Source organism: Monodelphis domestica, chromosome 2 (assembly GCF_027887165.1).
Source record: "Monodelphis domestica isolate mMonDom1 chromosome 2, mMonDom1.pri, whole genome shotgun sequence".
In the NCBI taxonomy this organism is placed as follows: domain Eukaryota; kingdom Metazoa; phylum Chordata; class Mammalia; order Didelphimorphia; family Didelphidae; genus Monodelphis; species Monodelphis domestica.
This window is the reverse complement of record NC_077228.1, coordinates 265219977-265238998: the sequence shown is the minus strand read 5'-3', so window position 1 is coordinate 265238998 and position 19022 is coordinate 265219977.

The following is a 19022-nucleotide window of genomic DNA, read 5'->3' as shown; positions in this document are numbered from 1 at the left end:
CTTACCAGATTGAGGTATGTCAAGAACTTTTGAATTTTTTGTCATCTGATTGTTTAGTAAGATTTATTGAGAACATGTTACTGTGAGTCAGGAAGAGTGCCAGGCACTAGGCATATAGAGAAAAAAAAATCCCTAATCTCAAGGAGCTCATATTCTTTTAGGGGAAATAATACGTAATTATAAACTATATCCAAACAAAATTTAAAGAGGAGGAGCTTTGTGTTGAATGTGACATTTGAGCTGAGTTTTGAAGGAGCAAACATTTTCTACAGATTAGAGGTAAAGAAGGAGTGCATATTAGATATGGGAGACAGTCTGTGCAAAGGCATAAAGACAGGAGTTTAAAGGTATACAAGGAACAGCAACCAGTTTGATCTGACCAAAGAATACATGAAGGGGAATAATGTATAATAAGCCTAGAAAGCTTTAAACATCAAACAGAGCTTGCATCTTATCCTAGGCAAGAGGAAACCACTGGAGCTTTTTGTGTAAGAGAATAACTTTGTCAGAACTGTGCTTTGTGAATATCACTTGGGCAGCCATGTGGCGATGAACAGGAGGAGGTAGGAAGGGAGTCCATTTGGAAGGCTATTGTTAACTATCCAACTCTGGGTCATCTGAAAATCTGATGCGTTATTTGTGCTTTATGCATAAAATGCTTTAAATATTTATGCTTCCCCCCATCCCCATCAAGTGATTGATAAAGATGTTAAATAGTGCTGAGGCCTAGGGCATTCTACTGGAGACATCATATTTACATTGAACTATTAAAGACTACTCTTTGAATCTGTCCATTACATCCAGTTCTGAATCTGTCTACTATACTTGCCTAGCCTATAACTTTCCATCCCCCCACCCCCCAAGAATAACATGATATACTTTATTGAGCTCTGGTCAAAATCTACATAGCATTCCCCAGGCTCACCAGTTTAGTAACTCTGTCAAATAAAGAAGATGAGTAAGGTGTGACTTGTCTTCTTCAAGCTTTTTTTTTTGGTGATCACCACTTCCTGTTCTTGCTGTTCACTAACAATATCTTTAATAATTTATTCCAGAATTTTGCCAGAAATAAAAGTAAAGATGACAGTCCAATAGCTTGTAGATTCCAATAATTAGCATTTATTTAGCACTTTTGAGGGTGGCAAAACACTTTATAAATATTATCTCATTTTATCCTTGCAGTGACCCTGGAAGATGTGTGCTATTATCTATATTTCCAGATGGAAAAACTGAGTCAGAAGTTAAATGACTTGCTCATAGTTATACAGCTAGTAAGTATCTGAGGCCAGATTTCAACTCAGGTCTTTCTAATACTAGGCTCTACCCCCTGTATTATCTAGCTGTTTCTAGAGATACTGTGCTCATTTCCCAACTTGAAGAAACTTTTTTTTTTTACATTTAATTGTTCTTAAATTTCCTCACCAGTCTCAGCTCATTTTGAGCTTTCTTATCCCTGACATTGTTTTTACAGGATTGTGCCATGCTTTATATTCATCCTCTTTTTTTTTGCCTTGTTTCCATCTTCTATACATATCCTTTTAAAATATAAATGAGTTGATGAGTTTTTCATTTATACACTGAAAATCTCTTCAAATAATTCCCATTTTTTCCTCATCAGAATTGTTGATATCCTAAAGGTTTATAAACAAACTTAGCATCTCTATTCCTCCCTCTCTCTCCCAGTCTTATTTTCTTTTTTAAAACATTCATTAAAAAAATTGAGTTTCAAATTCTCTCCCTCTTTCTTCTCCCCCTTTTGAGAAGACAAGCAATTTCATATAAATAGTATATGTGAAGTCATACAATGCATTTCCATATTAGCCATGTTGCAAAGAAAATAATGCCCCCCAAAATAAAAAATTAAATTAAAAACATATGCTTTGATCAGCATTCAGATTCTATCAGTTCTTTCTCTGAAGGTGGACAGCATTTTTTATCCTGTACCCTTTGATTGACTTGGATCATTGTGTGGCTCAGAATAGCTAAATCATTCACAGTTTGATCATTATAAAATTTTACTATTATGACTCACACTATTCTCTTGGTTCTGCTCATTTCACTTTGCATCACTTTATATAAGGCTTTCCAGGTTTTTATGAAAGCATTCTGCTTCTCATTTCTTATACCACAATCACATTTCATCACTATCATATACCTTGTTCAGCTGTTCCCCAATTGATGGGCATGCCCTCAACTTCTAATTCTTTGCCACCCCAAAAAGAATTGCTATAAATAGTTTTCTATATGTAGGTCCAGTTCCCTTTTTTTTGATCTCTTTGGGGCATAGACCTAGTAGTGATATCTCTGTCTTTTCATCAATCTGGGACAGGATTCCCCTTCAGGACTGACCTCTTTCCTGCCCCAGTTAATACTTTAGTGCTCAGAGCTGACAACATCAAGTTTAAAATAGCGGAGAGGAAATAGCTTTTTCCTAAAATCAGAGTTTACCACCCAAATTACCAATTCTGCTCTAGCTCACTTTCTGACCTTTTGATCTTTGAACCTCCTAGAGTGAATGCTGATACTTATCCTCCTTGCCTTAACTAGTTTTCCTTAGGTGTTCACCTTATGTTTTTTGTTCATCCTCAGGTGTTAGAGAATGCCCTATGTAGTGAAGATGGATATTGAGAGAGGGAGACTAGAAAGATGGTGACACAGAAAACAGTTGATGTAAGGGACATTCATTTCTCTCGATCACACACCTATTATTGTGATATTGAAAAACATGAATAATTTCCAATTTCAAGTGTGAAATTCTCTTGCCTTACCTATTCCTTGGGGATTATTTATCATGTATGGGTTATGACTTTTAGAGTCCCTTTAACTCTTAAAGAATAGGTTTTATCCTATTTTTGGATAGCTCTTTTCCATTGCTGCTCTTATATTTCAGAGCTTTTCTCAGGCTTAGATGTTCCAGATGTTGAAACATATCTCTCTTCCCATAGTACCCTATCTTTAGGGTCTTCCCTGGTCATGGGCTCTATTTCTAACTTCTCCCAGTTTTTTGGCTAGTAGAGGAAATTGGAGCTTCTAGGTCACGCTGGAGCATGCATTGGGTGACAACGTCTCTTAAGAAATCTGTACTCTTTAGTACCTCATGGTTATATTTCTATATAGTTTTATATTGTGTGTATACAGTATATTGAGGAGGGATGCACATAGACAGAGTGGTAGCAGCTGAGGTCCAGGAAAGGCTTCTTTCAGGAAGTGGCTTAGATTTGAAGGAAGCTAGGAATTCTAAAAGATGGAGGTGAAGGGAGAGTACATTCTAAACATGGAAGACAGCCTGCACAAAGAAATGGGGATGAGAGGTTGAATGCCATGTGAGAAACAGACAAGAATGATTTAGTTGGACTGTGAAATATAATTAATCTTGAAAGGTAGGTTGGAGTCACATTATAAAGGACTTCTTTTAACATCTGGCCTTTCACATTGACCATTTTCCCTTCATGGCTTGCCTTAACTCCTTTCCTCCCCATTAATTAGTCAAAAATTTATTGAATGTGATTTATACAAGGTATATCAATCTCATTTCAAGCCACCACTAAAGCCTTCGTTGATTTCTCCCTACACTATTTAGTCTTTTATTCTTCTTCCTCAAAAAAAGCATTTTCAAATCTCGCACCTGGGGGAAATGTTTCCCTTTCTTGTCATTAGACAAAGCATTTCTAAAGGGAGATTCAGAATCATATAATTTGAGTGCTGGAAGGGATCTCAGCCACCATCTTTTTCAATTCACTCATGAAATGGATCCCCACTATAACATACCCAACAAGTGGTCTGTCCAGGCTCTCCTTGAAGCCCTTCAAGGACAGGGAACTTGCCACCTCTCTAGCTAGCTCATTCTACTTTGAATAGCCTTAATTGTTGGAAAGTTTTTCCTGATATTGAGCCTAAATTTGCCTTTTTTTTTTTAGTTTTCATTTATTGTTCCTGATTCTTCCTTCTGGGGCCAAACAGAATTATGTAATTCCTCCTCCACATGATAGTCTTGCCCTTCTAATACTTGAAGATAGTTGCCACGTTCCCTCTCCTCTCAAGTCTTATTTTCTCTTGGTCAAACATACTCAGTAACTTCAAACAATCCACATGTGAAATGGACTTGAGACTTTCCACCATCCTGATTGCCCTTCTCTGGATGATCTCAAGCTTATCAATGTCTTTCTTTAATGGTAATGCCTAGAACTGGACACATCATGAGTGTAGAACTATCACTATAGTGCACTAGAACCCTTATTCTTGGGGAGCTTTGCTCTTCTTAATGCAATCGAAGTGCCTGCCAAAATCTCTAATTGGCTTAAGTCTTTAGATCAGAGACCTCCAAAAACATATACTCCACAAGGTCAAAATGGTCCAGGAGCTAAGACTACTGAATACCTCTTAAAGAGACTGAGGTCTCTTTAGACTCTAACCTGTTTTGAGATAACTCAGTTAATAAGGGCTATGAGGGTATATATCCATGTGGGGAATGTAGGCTCTCCAAAAGCTAGATTCCAAAAATGAATCTGGGCTTTCTTCTTTATTATGGGAAATGGAATGTCAGATTATTCTAGTCTATTTTTAGAATCATCTGCCAAGTTTATGGCAGATTGCATAAATTCAATCTATCAAATTCATTTTCCTTAATAACTATATTTCTTCCCTTGCAGAATCCTATCTGAGAACTGGCTTCAGTGGCAATTCAATTTTATGGGTGTTCTGGGCTGGATCTGATTGGGCCAATTCTCTGATAGTTAAGTACCGTAGTGGAGCAAAATGAGACATTCAAATTGTCCAACAGTTAACAAAAGGATATTTACTTAGTCGTATCAGAGAAAAGAAATTCTCTAAGGATATAGTCTGGAGATATTCAGAATTGATTCAGTTGAGTGAAGATCTCCTGCTTCTGAATTGTTCATAGTCTACCAGCCAAGTTTGAGAGAGAGTACTTGGAATTCTTAGGCTTTTTAGTACTGAGCCAATTAAATTTGGTAGTGAACCTGGAGGATGATTTCATCCTTTTAAGGAAATACTGGCCTACCTTAGCTAGGGAAAGAAGTTAGAGCGTTGCACTCACCACACCCTACCCCTTGGTGGTAAGGACCTTAAGGTCTTCTAGAGGACTTTCTACTATTTAAATAATTTAGGTCAGTTACTGGGCAATGCTAATCTCAGGGGTGCCAGCAGTCTGACATAAATAATACTAAATAAAATAAAGTAAAATAATAAATAATACTAAGGGAGGTGGGGTGGAGAATTAAACACTAAACTAGAAAGATAAAACAATGTAAGCTTCCTGAAGGAGTGTCTGAATGTGATGGAACTAAGACCAGATATTATAGGCTCTATCCCTTTGAAAGGATCTGAATTCCTGGATTAACTGCTACCTTCCTATACTGGGGCCTGAATGATATGGTGCTTCCACTTCTCCCATTTGCCAGGATAGGACAACAGTCACTACTGAAGTCTGGGATTTGTTGCTCTATGCAGAGGCTATGCCAAGTCCAAAGTTCTCTCCAAAGTCAGGGCAGGTGTTGTCCCTCATTGCCTGGGTCTAATTCTCCTCCCTCCCCACCTCTTCTACTGTGTCAGGTCCTACAGGCCAGAATGTCACTGCCCCTGATTGGCCCTTCATAGTTGATGAGGTCAGGTCCCCTCACATGGGGCAACTCAGGCAATTCCAAGTGATTCTGGTTGATCACACCAGGATTTGAGTTCTTCCTGCTTGTGATCTTCCTTTTCAATGTAAGAAATTTTCCCTTCTGACAGTAGATCCTCACAGAATGACCTGGAAACTCCTGATATCTCAGGCTCTCAGGGCTATCATTGAACTCATATCCCACTTAGGGTTACCCATTTATGCCATGTACAAACAGTAGCCACCTCTTCCATGGCAAGGGAGGGCACCCAGGACCTGAGCTCTGCCTAGACCCATCACTGACAGACCCAGAGAGGGACAGAGCTATAGTTCATGGTTAAAATTCAAAGCTATATCTTTTTTAAAAATTGATACAGAACCTTCTGTCCTTTGCAATTTAGCTAGGATATAATTGGCATATTTGTCCATATTCATAGTTCCATAAAAGTCTCTGAGGTCCTTGGGAGAATCAAGCATTCCTTTCAAGAATCAATTTCCTTTCAGTTCCTCTGAAAAATTCCCCATGGCACAGCCCTGAATGACCTCTCAAATGCCACATAAAAAGTTCCAATCAGTTCTTTTGGCACAACTTTTCAGTCTATCCCAAAATTACAGTCTGGGAATGAAGCAAGGGAGATCAGATCTAAACCTACTGACTAATATGCCACTACTATCCTGCAATATAAGACATTTCACAAAAGCAACTTCCAGCAGTTTGCTACAATTCTCTTTAGGGCACTATTCTTTTTGTTTTGTTTTTTATTTTAATTAAAAAAAATTTTCTCCCATAGTTACATGATTCTTGTCTCCCCCACCTTTTCCATTCCTCCTCTTGGGGTTGACAAGCAATTTCACAGGGTTATGCAATATTATCACTCAAAATACATTTCCATGTTATTTATTTTTTGTAATAGAATAATCTTTTAAAATCAAAATCCCAAATCAAATACCCATATAAACAAGTGATAAATCATATGTTTTCTTCTGGATTTCTACTCCCACATTTCTTTCTCTAGATGTGAATAGTGTTTTTTCTCATAAGTCCCTCAGAACTACCCTGGATCATTGTATTGCTTTTAGTAGCAAAGTCTATTATACTTGTTCATCCCACAATGTTTCAGTTTCTGTGTACAATGTTCTCCTGGTTCTGCTTTCCAGTTCTTATAGAAATCAAGCAGTTCATCATTCCTTATAGCATAATAGTATTCCATCACCATCATATAGCACAATTTGTTCAGCCATTCCTTTAGGGCAGGATATAATCATATAGAAACCTCAGTATTTTCTTAGAGAATGGCTTCAGTTTGCTTTCTGATTTCCCAAATGTACAGGATGCCTCGTGATAAGCAAATCTCACCTCTAGAGTCATCACCAGAAGCACTAATAGAAGCGCAGAGGCCAATAGGAGCTCACCTTTGGCTGCACTCATTTTTTCATTGAGATCATTTTATTTCAATTTTGTATTACTGTGCTGGTTATTTTGGGCTGGGCCTGCCTCAGACTAGTCCTCCAATAGTGTGTTTATTACTGGGATGAAATGAGATGCTTGTATGTCATTCAATAGTTAACAGAAGGAGATTTATTTAGCCATGATAGGCTAAATACATTCATCTAGGATTTGCCTTGTCAACCGGTGGAAAATTCTGGACTTTTATTCTGTTCTGACTAATATTTTCTATTCACTCCCCTTACCCCTAAGGCAAACTCTTGGAGAATCTCTACTCTGACCAGCAGTTTCTAACTTTCCCGTTATATTTTTACAATCCCTTCCTCCCTGTAGTTCATCTATCTTGTTTACCCTACAGGTGATCCTCTTGGCCTCTTGGGACCAAGTCAGTGGCCTGCCTCTGTTTGTTAAAGGTGATTTATCCTGTGACTTTTCCAGGAAAGTGCCATTATCCTGCAAGAAATAATTTGTGGATTCCTTGTTCAATCAATTTATCTGACCTCCCCTTTTTTCCTGTCTGAGTGTATAAAACCATTGCTCTCCTCTATGAGGACACTCATGTACCCCCTTATACAGTGCAGTGTTCTGGCTTATGACCCTCTTGGCCTCAAAGTACCTTTTCTTTATGTGGAAAATTAATATTAATTAACAATAGTTAATTAATATTAAAAAGTACTCCTTTTTGCCCCACTCCCCCCAAAAACCTTTTGATTTTAAAGCTAGAAAAATGTTTGGTTTTAGACTGAAGCTATGAACTAGCTTCTCCCTCTAGGCTGAGGCAGGATGGAGACAAGTTCTTTTTTTGTAAACAAGAAGTCTCTTGTGCAGTGAAGTAATTAAATGAGCTAGTCAGAGCCATGTAGAGAAAAGTGCATATGCCTGTGAGGCCATTCCAAATGCTGCTTTTGGTTATTCCTGGCATCTGGAAGACTTACTTCTTGTCTTGATTGAGGTCTGAGTCCTCCAATCAGAGAGGATTGAGAAAGGGACACCACTAAGTGTATACATTGATAGAGGGGACAAGAAATTGAGGGTTTTTTTTCTTGGAAACAAGAACTCTGGAGGGCTTACAGTCTCATTCTGGGCTGCCTCAGCCTGCTCATGGAGAAGGCTAGCCAGCCACATGTGGTCATACTTTTCTCTCTTTCTGACCTGTGTTTTACAATTTAATAAATAGTAATTATAAATTAATTATAAAAATGATCTCCAGAGAATTTTAGTCATAACATTTATATATGAGTTTGATTATATATGAGTATGATTTGATTTCATGATTGACAGCCTCAAAGATATTTTAATTGATTCATCTGAACGAAGCTCTCTGTCTCTGAGTTGATCATGGTGGTCTGTCAGCCAAGCATCTGTGGGGCTTTTTCTCTGTTCCATTAAGAGCACTCTTCATAGCATTTCCCTCCACAGAGGTCCATTGTCACAGGGTGCCATTTTGCGGTACCTGGCTATTTCATCACCTTATCCTCTGGATGTGCATTGCATTTCTCCCAGTTTAATCACGATATGAACTATGATTCTGTCTTGTTCTAGCTACTGACTGTTTATTATAGGCTTATTTGCATGACTCAGTTGGTACCCTGGTAATTTAGAGTTGATAGTAGAATCTAAGAGATTATTTTTAAATAGGTCATTTGATGGCAAGAAAAGGAAGCTTATTCATAGCATTAAAAATGATACACAATAAGAATATAGCACTTAGCTCACATAGCCTCTGTACTGGTTATCTGGTCATCAGGGCAGAGTCTGGAGACCTGTATTGTCTTGAGATATCTACCAAGTGTTAAGGGCCCTACTTCATGTGTGTGTTTGTGGGCCTTCTTATGCCTTATAGTGACCACAACACCCTATTAAAATGATCTAATTCCACTAGGAAACTGGCTTGAGTCAGCCCTCTAGGCCAACTATTAGGGAAAGAACTTTCCTAACCCACATGGTGTAAGAATTAAAATTTGGGTTTTTGACTAAATAAGGGAATTATAAAGTTATATTGTGGTTGCTGATTTTAAAATATTATGGATTAAGTCAAAATGACTTTTAGCAGCCTTTATTTATAAAGAGGTGAAAAGAGGGAAAGTGGAAATGTAGATAGACAGATTCTTAACAAGCCTACCAGCCCAAAGAGCTTCTCCAGTGAAGGGAAGCCCCATTCAGCATCCTGACAGGAGGCTTCCTCCGGTCTCCATTTCCATGTGGAGTCTTCATCCAGAAGTCTACCAGTACAGCCTCCTTCAAAGCCAAAGAAGCAATGAGTCCTCCTTCAGCCTGACTCACCAATACAGAGTGAACCACCGAATCCTCAAGCTGGCCTTTTAAAAGCATTTTTCTCAAAGCCACTTCCTATCACTTCCCCACTTTACCAATCGCAGCCTTCCAATTTGCCTAGCAGTGCCCAGGGGGTGGGCAGTGGCCTTGGGAGGTGCCACTTACTCTAGTAAGTGACTTATGAACTCTCTTGTATTTAATAGTTAAGTAGAGGTTCTTTGAATTCTTGATTTCATTAGCTAAAAATAGACAAGGGAAAAGTTAATCCTACCTTCATAATGGCAAGGTTGAGGAGGGGAGTAAAGAGAAACCCTGGAAGATTTTGATCTTAGTATATCAGAGTCAGCTAGGTTTTCAAGCCTATTTTGCAAAGAATTTGGGAAGAAGAAGGCAGTTGGAGGGGTCAGGGAAGTTTCAGAGAAATTGAGCCTACATACATTTCAAAAGTCTGTGTGACTGTGGAAAGTAGCCATTTTGAGAGCAGTGTTGAGTGCAGCTAATCTGCCTAGCAACACCACAGCCAATGAGAAACCACTTCTAGCTGGCTTGCCAAAACTGTAATAATTAAAGGGAATTGTAGAGGATTGAAGAACAGGGGATAAGGAAGGTTTTGTAATAGGGAATGGAGGAGTTGAAGGGACAAAGGGAATATGACTGAGGTGAGGTAAAAGGAGAGAGATGCCCTCTGCCAAGAGGTTAGCTTTAAAAAATGAGGTTCCCAGAAATGGGCCAACTATGATAGCCTGAGGGGATGTCTTCTCTATTGATTGATATTGAAGATACCCCAGAGCAGGTAAGCATGGACCCTACTGAAGGACAAGCCTCCCCTTAGACCAAGGTCACCCAGCAGGGGTCCTATAAGGACTGTTTATGGTTGAATGGCTGTCCTTAGGTTTAGCTCCATAGTTCTCCTCTTATCTGACTGCGGTTTATTTAAATAAAAACGAATTTAATAACAAGTTTGGATTGGGAAGATATCAGGGAAGAGGGAATTGGGATTTCCCTAGATTGGGTTTGAGTCTCTTTCAGCTTTAGAGCTGAGGCCAGGCCTCTCAGGCTGGTGGAAGGTTTCTTTTATTCCAGTCTATGCTAAACTATGTAGTTTTATTAAATTCAAAGTCTTTAGCAGTAGACAGCAAGAGGAAGAAAAGGTTCTGACTTTCAGAACTGGTTGGGCCTGTCTCTTCGGGCTGATGCCCTTAAAGACCGGCCTTACAGTTCAAACCTCTCCCCTTAAATCCTTTTGTTTGATGACATGATCACTGGAATCCAGGTAGAGGACACAGTTGGGAAAGATCCAGGAACAGAGGTACTTCTATCCGGAGAGAGGGAGAGTTCCAGTCTGAGGGCCAGGAAAAAGAGAGCTTCGAGACCAACAGTCACTCTTCAAGTCCCCCCCCCCCCCACCAACTGTCATTCTTGTCAATATTTTCTTTCTAACATTCCAACTACTGTTTGTTCCATCTGAGTGGCAGAAAGTCCAAAACTTGCTTTGGTTTTCCTTTCTCCACTTCTCATCTTATACTTTTGATGTGGATATTTTTTTTTTATACTCAAGGGCAAGACATTATCCCCAGTGAATTTCATCTTATTCAATTTAGCCCAGTACTGTAGCCTGTTAATATTCTTTTAGATTCTGGCCCTTTCGTCCATTGTGGCAGCTATGCACCCCCTTCCTCCTACAATTTTGCGTTGTCTTCAAATGCAATGAACATATAATCTATGTCCATGTTGGTGAACCTATAACATGTGTGCCAGAGGGAGCACTCAGAGCCCTCTCCATGGTCACTTGTGCTGTTGCCCCAGCATAGAGTTTGCCAGAGTTCATTCCTAGAAAGCTAGAGGGACACAAGGCCAGGTTTCTTCCCTCCCCCTCTCCATGCATTTTGCAGCTTGGGCACTCAATCTCTACAAGATTTGCCAGCACTGATCTATGATTACCTAAGTTATTAAGAAAAATAATAAATAGCACAAGGTCAACCATAGATACCACTGGAGATCTACTATGCTGACAATGAACCATTCATGAACTATTCTTTGAATCCAGCTATCCAGCAGGTTATTAATATGATTGTATTATTGCCAAGTCCACATCACTCCATTTTCATCCCAAGAATAATAAGATATGTATCAAAATCTTTGCTAAAATCTAGGTAAAATATATCCACAGAACTCTCTCATCTACTGGCTTGATAATCTAGTGAAAAAAGGAAGTGAAGTTTGACTAGCATGACCTATTTTTGATGGAACTATGATGACTCTTTGTAATCCTTGGTTTCCTTTTAAGATGTTCTCCAACCATCTTTTTAATGATCTAGTCTATAATTTCATAGAACTAGAAGCCAAGTTTTCTATCCCATAGTTTGTAGACTTTGCTTTCTTTCCTTTATTTGAAAGCCAGCACAACATTTGTCCTTCCCTATCTAATCTTGTGGTACTTGTCCTATTATCTATGATCAACAGTGGCTTAGCAGTCACATTTGCTAGTTCTCTCAGGACCAGAGGAGCCAAAGGACCTGAATTCTCAATAGCACTTTATGTTGCTCAGGAAGAACTTGCACAAAGAATGGATAATATAGGATTTTTATTAATTCTAGGTGTTGAGGTTTTAGATTGAACTTAATTCTGGACATATTTAAAAGGAAGCAAGATATTCAGTCATTTAATGAGGTGAATCTTTTTTATAGAAGCAGATTCACTGTAGTCTCTCTATTCTGCTCATTTGCACTTTTCTGGGTCTGGCAAGGCCATTTTATGTATTTGCCAAATCTTGACTTTAGTATATCTGAGTAATGGGATATCAACAGAAGGAAAGGCTTGGGAGTTGTCTGGATGAGGTGAAGAAGAGCAAGGAAACTATTGAAAATACCCATCATATTTCAAAATTAAATGCATAGGATTACAATGAAAAATAACAGTCCTTGCCTTTGAAGAATTTATAAGATGGTATTGAAGGCCAGATAGGTTTGTAAAAACATGATTTTGGAAAGTGTTATAAAAAGTTATTAGTTTATTTAAATATATTGCTCCTTTATTTTAAACTTCATCTTCATTTCCATATATATGCATATATTATATATCTTCTTTCCTTTCTCCTATGAAGGAAGCTACATTTTCTGTAACAAAGAATAAGAAGGAAAAAGGAAAAAGGACAATTCAGCTAAACTATACCTCAATAATATATGTCTGACAACATATTCAATGTTTTGCACCCACAATTCCCAACCTCTGGAGGGAAATATATATTTTTTATCTCTTTAGCACTAAATTTTATTATAATTACACAGGATTTAGTTTCTTGTTTTCTTTACACTTAATTATATTTATTTTCTATATTGTTTTCTTGGTTCGTTTTACTTTGCTTTGCAACAGTTTATATATCTTCCCATGCTTCACTGAATTTTGCATATTCATCTCTTCTGTGACTTATATTCCATTACATTCATATACTAAAATTTGTTTATCACTTTCCCAATTTATTGACCCTACTTTGTTTCATGTTTTTTGATAAACTTAAATTAGGATTAAGTTTAGGGTTAGTTCTAAAAATTTAAGAACAAAATGGAGACCAAGACTGAAATTGATTCTGACTTTGATGTGAGGTTATAGTTAGAGATGATGTAATTAGTAAACATTTTATCGTTCAATTCATTTAAATAAAATTTATTAAGTGCCTACTATATGCCAGGCACTGTGCTAAGTGCTAGGGATACAAATAAGAAAAAGGCAATCTCTGCTGTCAAGGAGCTTATAATACACTCGTGGAGTTGAAAAGAAACAAAGCCTTTAATGGAAAATGGAAAATTACCTGGAAGACTTTGGGAGAAGTTTATTGCTCTGCCCTCCAATAAAGCAACTGATGGAGTTGAAAAGGTATTGAGCAACAAAAACGGAATCAATTAGGAGCAGCTAGGTGGCTCAGTGGACTGAGAGCCAGGCCTAGAGATAAGAGATTTTGGGTTTGAATGTGACCTCAGACATTTCCTGGCTGTGTGGCCCTGGACAAGTCACCTAACCCTTGTTTGCCTAGCCTCTACTTGCCTTGGGACTAAGACAGTATTTTTTTTTTTTAAGACAGAAGGTAAGGGTTTTTATGAAAAACAAACAACTAAATCAGTATGCCTGATAATGAAATTTCGGTGATCATCTTAGCCTAGGGAAGTAAAGATGCTCAGTAGTGTTCAAACTAAGAGTTACTGAGGGAAAATGGAAAATTGGTTAAGATTAGAGTTAGGATTACAATTAGGATTACCATAGGAATTGGGTTATGATTCAAATTAAAATCAGACCTTCCTTTGTCTTCCTGTGTCTTTATTTTCAATCACTTATGAAGGCACTTTAACATATCTAAGATTGCCCTGGGTAGGTTAGGAAATAGCATCTTTAGAAATCTTATCTGATGCAGAGTGAGAGGAGCAGAACCAGGAGAACATTGTACACAGAGACTGATACACTGTGGTACTATAGAATGTAATGGACTTCTCCTTTGGTGGCAATGCAGTGATCCTGAACAACCTGGAGGGATCTATGAGAAAGAACACTAACCACATTCAGAGGGAAAACAACTGCTTGATCACATGGGTCGAGGGGATATGGTTGGGGTGTAGACTCTAAATGAATATCCTAGTGCAAATACCAACAACATGGAAATAGGTTCTGATCAAGGACACATATAATACCCAGTGGAATTGCCCTTTGGCTATGGGAAGGGTGGGGTGAGGGGAGGGAGGGAATATGATTCTTGTAACCAACGAATAATGTTCTAAATTGACTAAATAAAATTTTCAAAAAAAAAAAAAAAGAAGACTGGAGGAAAAGAAATAAACTAGAATTCAAAAGAAAAAAAAAAGAAATTTTATCTGAGGCTTCTGACCAACTGATTACCTGAATGGGAAACATATCCCCCAGTTCCCACATATCTATCTCAGCAAAACTCTAAAGTTCATAGCAGATTAAATAATGATCAAGAAATCCACTGAGAAATAACATGCCTTCCTCTACCCTGAAATGACATTAAAAGTCAGTTAGCAGCTCATGGACAATAGGAAAGAAGATTCTTCCAGCAAAGTCAGTGCCAGTATATGGTAGCTTCCTACAGTGAAGAGTGGAATTCTGGGGAGGCTCGTACCCCCAGAAATCACTCTAATGAGCAGACAGGAGACTTGATAAGATGCTGGCAGAGAAAAGGTGCTTTATTTGGAGAAAACAGCAGATGGGGGGCTAGGATTAGGGTGGGGGAGAAGGAGGAGGGGAAGGGAAGGAAAAGGGATTCTGCCCACAGAAGGGGCTTGCTTGGGCCAAAAAATGCCCTTTCTTCTTCTAGGTGCAATTCATAGACTTTTATAATAATCCTGACACAAGATTCTCCTGCTCCGCTCCATCCAATCCCACAGAAGGGGGGTGTTGTGATGTTGAACGTGTGATTTTTCAACATTACATACCCCTAAAGATCCCAAGATCAAGAAAAACCTGTGAATATCATGGGATTCCCAGCCTGGGACAAAAAGATACTTTTGAAACTTGTTCCTTCTTATCTTGCTCCTCTTCCTAGAGGTGGCAAGTTTCCCAGGCTAGAGATAAACTCTTCTCAAGGTTTTTGAAAATAGGTCAGGAAAACTAAAGGTTTTATGGGTTGGGTGGGGTAGTTTTAGTCTAAGGAATAGTAAAACTAGGGGGTCTTGAAAATTGAAGTTACAAGCCAAATACTTCTCTGAGAATTACACCCTGAATCTCATCCACATACTACCATGACCAAAGACTATCTAGAGATGTAAGATATGTAGTCGATGAAGCTTTGTGTCCAGAGACAGAAAAAGTGGAAGGTTCTTCTGAGATTGTCCCAAAATGGAACCTTTTAGAGCCCTGGGGAATTGAAATAGACAGCAGTGAGAGAGGACCCAGGTGCCCTCCAGTGCTTAGATGAAGACAACCTAGCCCATGGGTTCTTACATACCTAATACTCAGTTCTGAGAAGCTAGAGAGGGCACTGAAGACCCAGCACTCTGAGCCTCAAAGATTCAAGTCCAACCCAGGAAGATGGGTGAAATTTCAAGAATCTAAGAGGGCCAAAACCAGCACTCCACTCCAAGTAATAAATAAACAATAAGCAATAATAATAAAATATTTTAAAACTGTGTGGTACCACCTCATACCCATTAAATTGGCTATGATGACAGAAAAGGAAAATGACAAATGTTGGAGATGTGGGAAAATAGGTACACTAATGTACTATTAGAAGAGCTGTGAACTAGTCCTCATATTTTGAAAGGTAATTTAGAACAAAGTCCCAAAAGCTATTCCTGTGTGAGTGGTTCTTTTGGTTCTGTATTAGTACATTTTACGTCTTCCTGGGTTTTTCTGAAACCTTCCTCTTCATCATATCAGTTTTCTAAAGATAATCAACTATGAAAGACTCAGTAACTGATCAACACAATTACCCACCAGTTTCAAAGGACTCATAATGAAAAATACTACCCCCTTCTAGATAGAGAACTGATAGATTTAGAGTGCCGTTTCAAGTATATATTTTTGTTTCTTTCTTTTGCCTGGAACACGACTAATGAAAAAATGTGTTTTTCATGTTTTCATATTTGAAATGGATTTTGTATTTCTGTCTTCAATTAATTAGGAGGGATTAAAGAAGGGAAATAAAATAAAATTGAATAGTTAAAAAAGAATCATTGTAATCCCTGAAAACAATAATAAAAAAGCCTGAACACTGTATTTCAAGAAATTGTTAACAAAAACTACCCAGATGTATTAGACCTAGAGGACGAAGTAAAAATAAAATTTATAGATCACCCCCTTAAAAAGAACCACAAAATAAAAAGTCCAGAACCAAATTCTAGGGCTTCTATGTTAAAACAAAAGAAAAGAAAGAAAATACTATAAGCATCTTGAAATGGGTAGCTAGGTGTGGAGTGTTAGGCCTGGAGTCAGGAAGACACATTTTCCCGAGTTCAAATACAGCTTCAGATACCTCCTAGCTATGTGACCCTAGGCAAATCATTTAACCTTGTTTGCCTTAGTTTCCTCATCTGTAAAATGAGCTGGAGAAGGAAATGGCAAACTACTGAAAACAACTGAACAAATGTCATAAAAGGAGCAAAGTACCATGAAATTATTGTCAGGTTCACACAATATTTGGCAGATTTTTACTAAAAACAAGAGAATATTTTGGAACACAATATTCCAAAAGCAAATGAGATTGGTTTGTAAGAAATATTAACTTATCCTACAGAGCTCAATCTAAGTCCTGTAGAGGGAAAAATGCACTAATGGATAGAGGCTCTTCAAACATTTCTGATGAAAAAATCAGAGTAGAAACCTTGAAATACAAACATGAATCCAGTGAAATCTAGAATGGTCCATTCATTTTAGCTGTTAGAAGGAGTTGTATGATGAGGGGGTGGATGTAGAAGATCCACCCAGATTTAAGGAGGGGGCCCAGTGCCATCACTTTATCATCTCTCAACAGGTTGCAAGACTTCATCATGACTCTGTCTTGGGTACCTTATTCTCCTCTCCTGCTTTTTCAGTTTCCTTTTAAGTCTTTTTCCATTAAATTTTGAACTTTTTGATAGAGAGGGCTGTCTTTTGCTTTTCTTTGTACCCCAAGTACTTATAGTTCCTTGCACATAGTAGGTACTTAATAAAGACTTATTAATTAATGCTAACATTCAAATAGGGAAGAGAAAGCCTTCTAAAGGCATTGAGGAAGTTAAACAAGAATAATAGAGGTCCTGGGGGTGCATTCTGTTCCGAGGGTTCGAAGAAAGGGAAGAGAAGAAAAGAAAGGGAATACACTACACTTACTATGTCTCATACATTAGAAGAATATAGAAACATGGAGGAAGTGGTTGGGGTGGAGTGGGCAGCAACTGAATCTCACTCATCTGAAATGGATAAAGGAAAGCTGAGGACACACATGGTTTAGTGTAGAAATACATTACAGCAGGCAGCTAGGTGGCTCAGTGTAAAGAGTGTCAGGTCTGGAGACAGGAGGTCCTGGGTTCAAATCTAGTCTCAGATATTTCTGAACTGTGTGATCTTGGGCAAGTTACTTAACCCTATTGCCTAGTTCTTACTACTCTTCTATCTTAGAACCAATATATATATATATATATATATATATATATATATTACAATATATGCTATATGTTGGTTCCTTTCTAAGATGGAAGATAAGGGTTTACAAAAAAAGAAAAGAAATACATAAGAGTCATTAGGGAAACAAATAGAGGCATGGAGGAATGAGACAAGGAAGGAGGGTAATATTAGAATGGGAATAGTCAAAAGCAAAACAAATATCCTTATCCTGAATGGGGAACTGAAAGGAGAAAAAAAGAATTGGAATATAAGGAAGGAATGACTGAACAAATTTTGGTATATGAGTATAATGGAATATTACTGTGCCACAAGAAATAGTGGAAGAATTTATTCCAAAGACATGTGGGTAGTACTATCTGATACATAGTAAAGTGATTAGGACCAGAAATAAAATTCATACAAGGAGAAAAACACTCTAAAGAAAAATGAATTTGATAGACAATACAAATTATACCACCAGAGGACCTGTGATGAAATGTATTACCCATGTCCTGTCAGAGAGATGATGGATACATGACATAGAGCCATATATTACAGGAAATGGCTACCATGAAATTATTTGACTGTGCTTATTTACAAGGATTTTTTTTTCTCCTTTCTTTCCTTTAGTTAAACAAACAAACAAACAAACAAACAAACAAACAAACAAACCCTTTCTTTCTGTCTTGGAATTGATATTGGTTTCAAGGTGAAAAAGCAGTGAGGGCTAGGCCACTGGGGTCACACAGAGAGGAAATATCTGAGGCCAAATTTGAACCCAGGACCACCTATCTCCAGGCCTGGCCTTTTATCCACCTACCTGCTCCTCTCTCACTTTTTAACAGAAGGTGGGGTTAAGGAAGGGAGGCTAGCAATAGTGATGTTAAAAATAAAATAAAGAACCAATGTAAGGATTTTTTAAATGTAGAGAAGAGAATAGAAGGAAGCACAGGTAAGCAGACAAGTTTTGAAAGTAATGCTTCTGATTTATTTTATGCATTTAAAAAAGCAAGTCTTAGGAAATGGAAGTTCATGGTTCCACAGAGAATCCTTTTGTGTTTTGCTACGCATACTGAAATATTCTCTTTTTTGTGTCTAAACTCAGGAAGAAATTAAATATGGAATGCTTATAAAAAAAGAAACCTTATTTGAGCCTTTCTCTTTAAAGAATGAGACTCATTCATCCTTTCAATCATTTCATGGACATTCATTCAAACATGCTGTTTGCCAAGCACTGTTCTAGTTGAATGAATGAAAAAACCATTTATTAAGCAATTACATTATGGCAAGCACTGAAGATAAAAATAGAAAAGCAAGACAGCATGGTAATGCCCAATGGGTCCTTAAAGCACCCTGGCAGATTCTTCAGAATCTCAGCAGAAGGATTATAATTGCTGACTTCTACTTATCAAGGTTGTATAAATGGTCATGTCTGTCCTGTTGTGGTTGAGGGTGGAGAATAGTGTCAGTGGGGTTAGGTGAAGAATCAAGACGTGGTCCTGAGAGTGAGTGGAATGTAAACTTTGGATGGGGATGGGGAAGGGGAAGGGGAAAAATTCCAGGAATAAAAAAATATATAATCAATTAGGCTTGAGA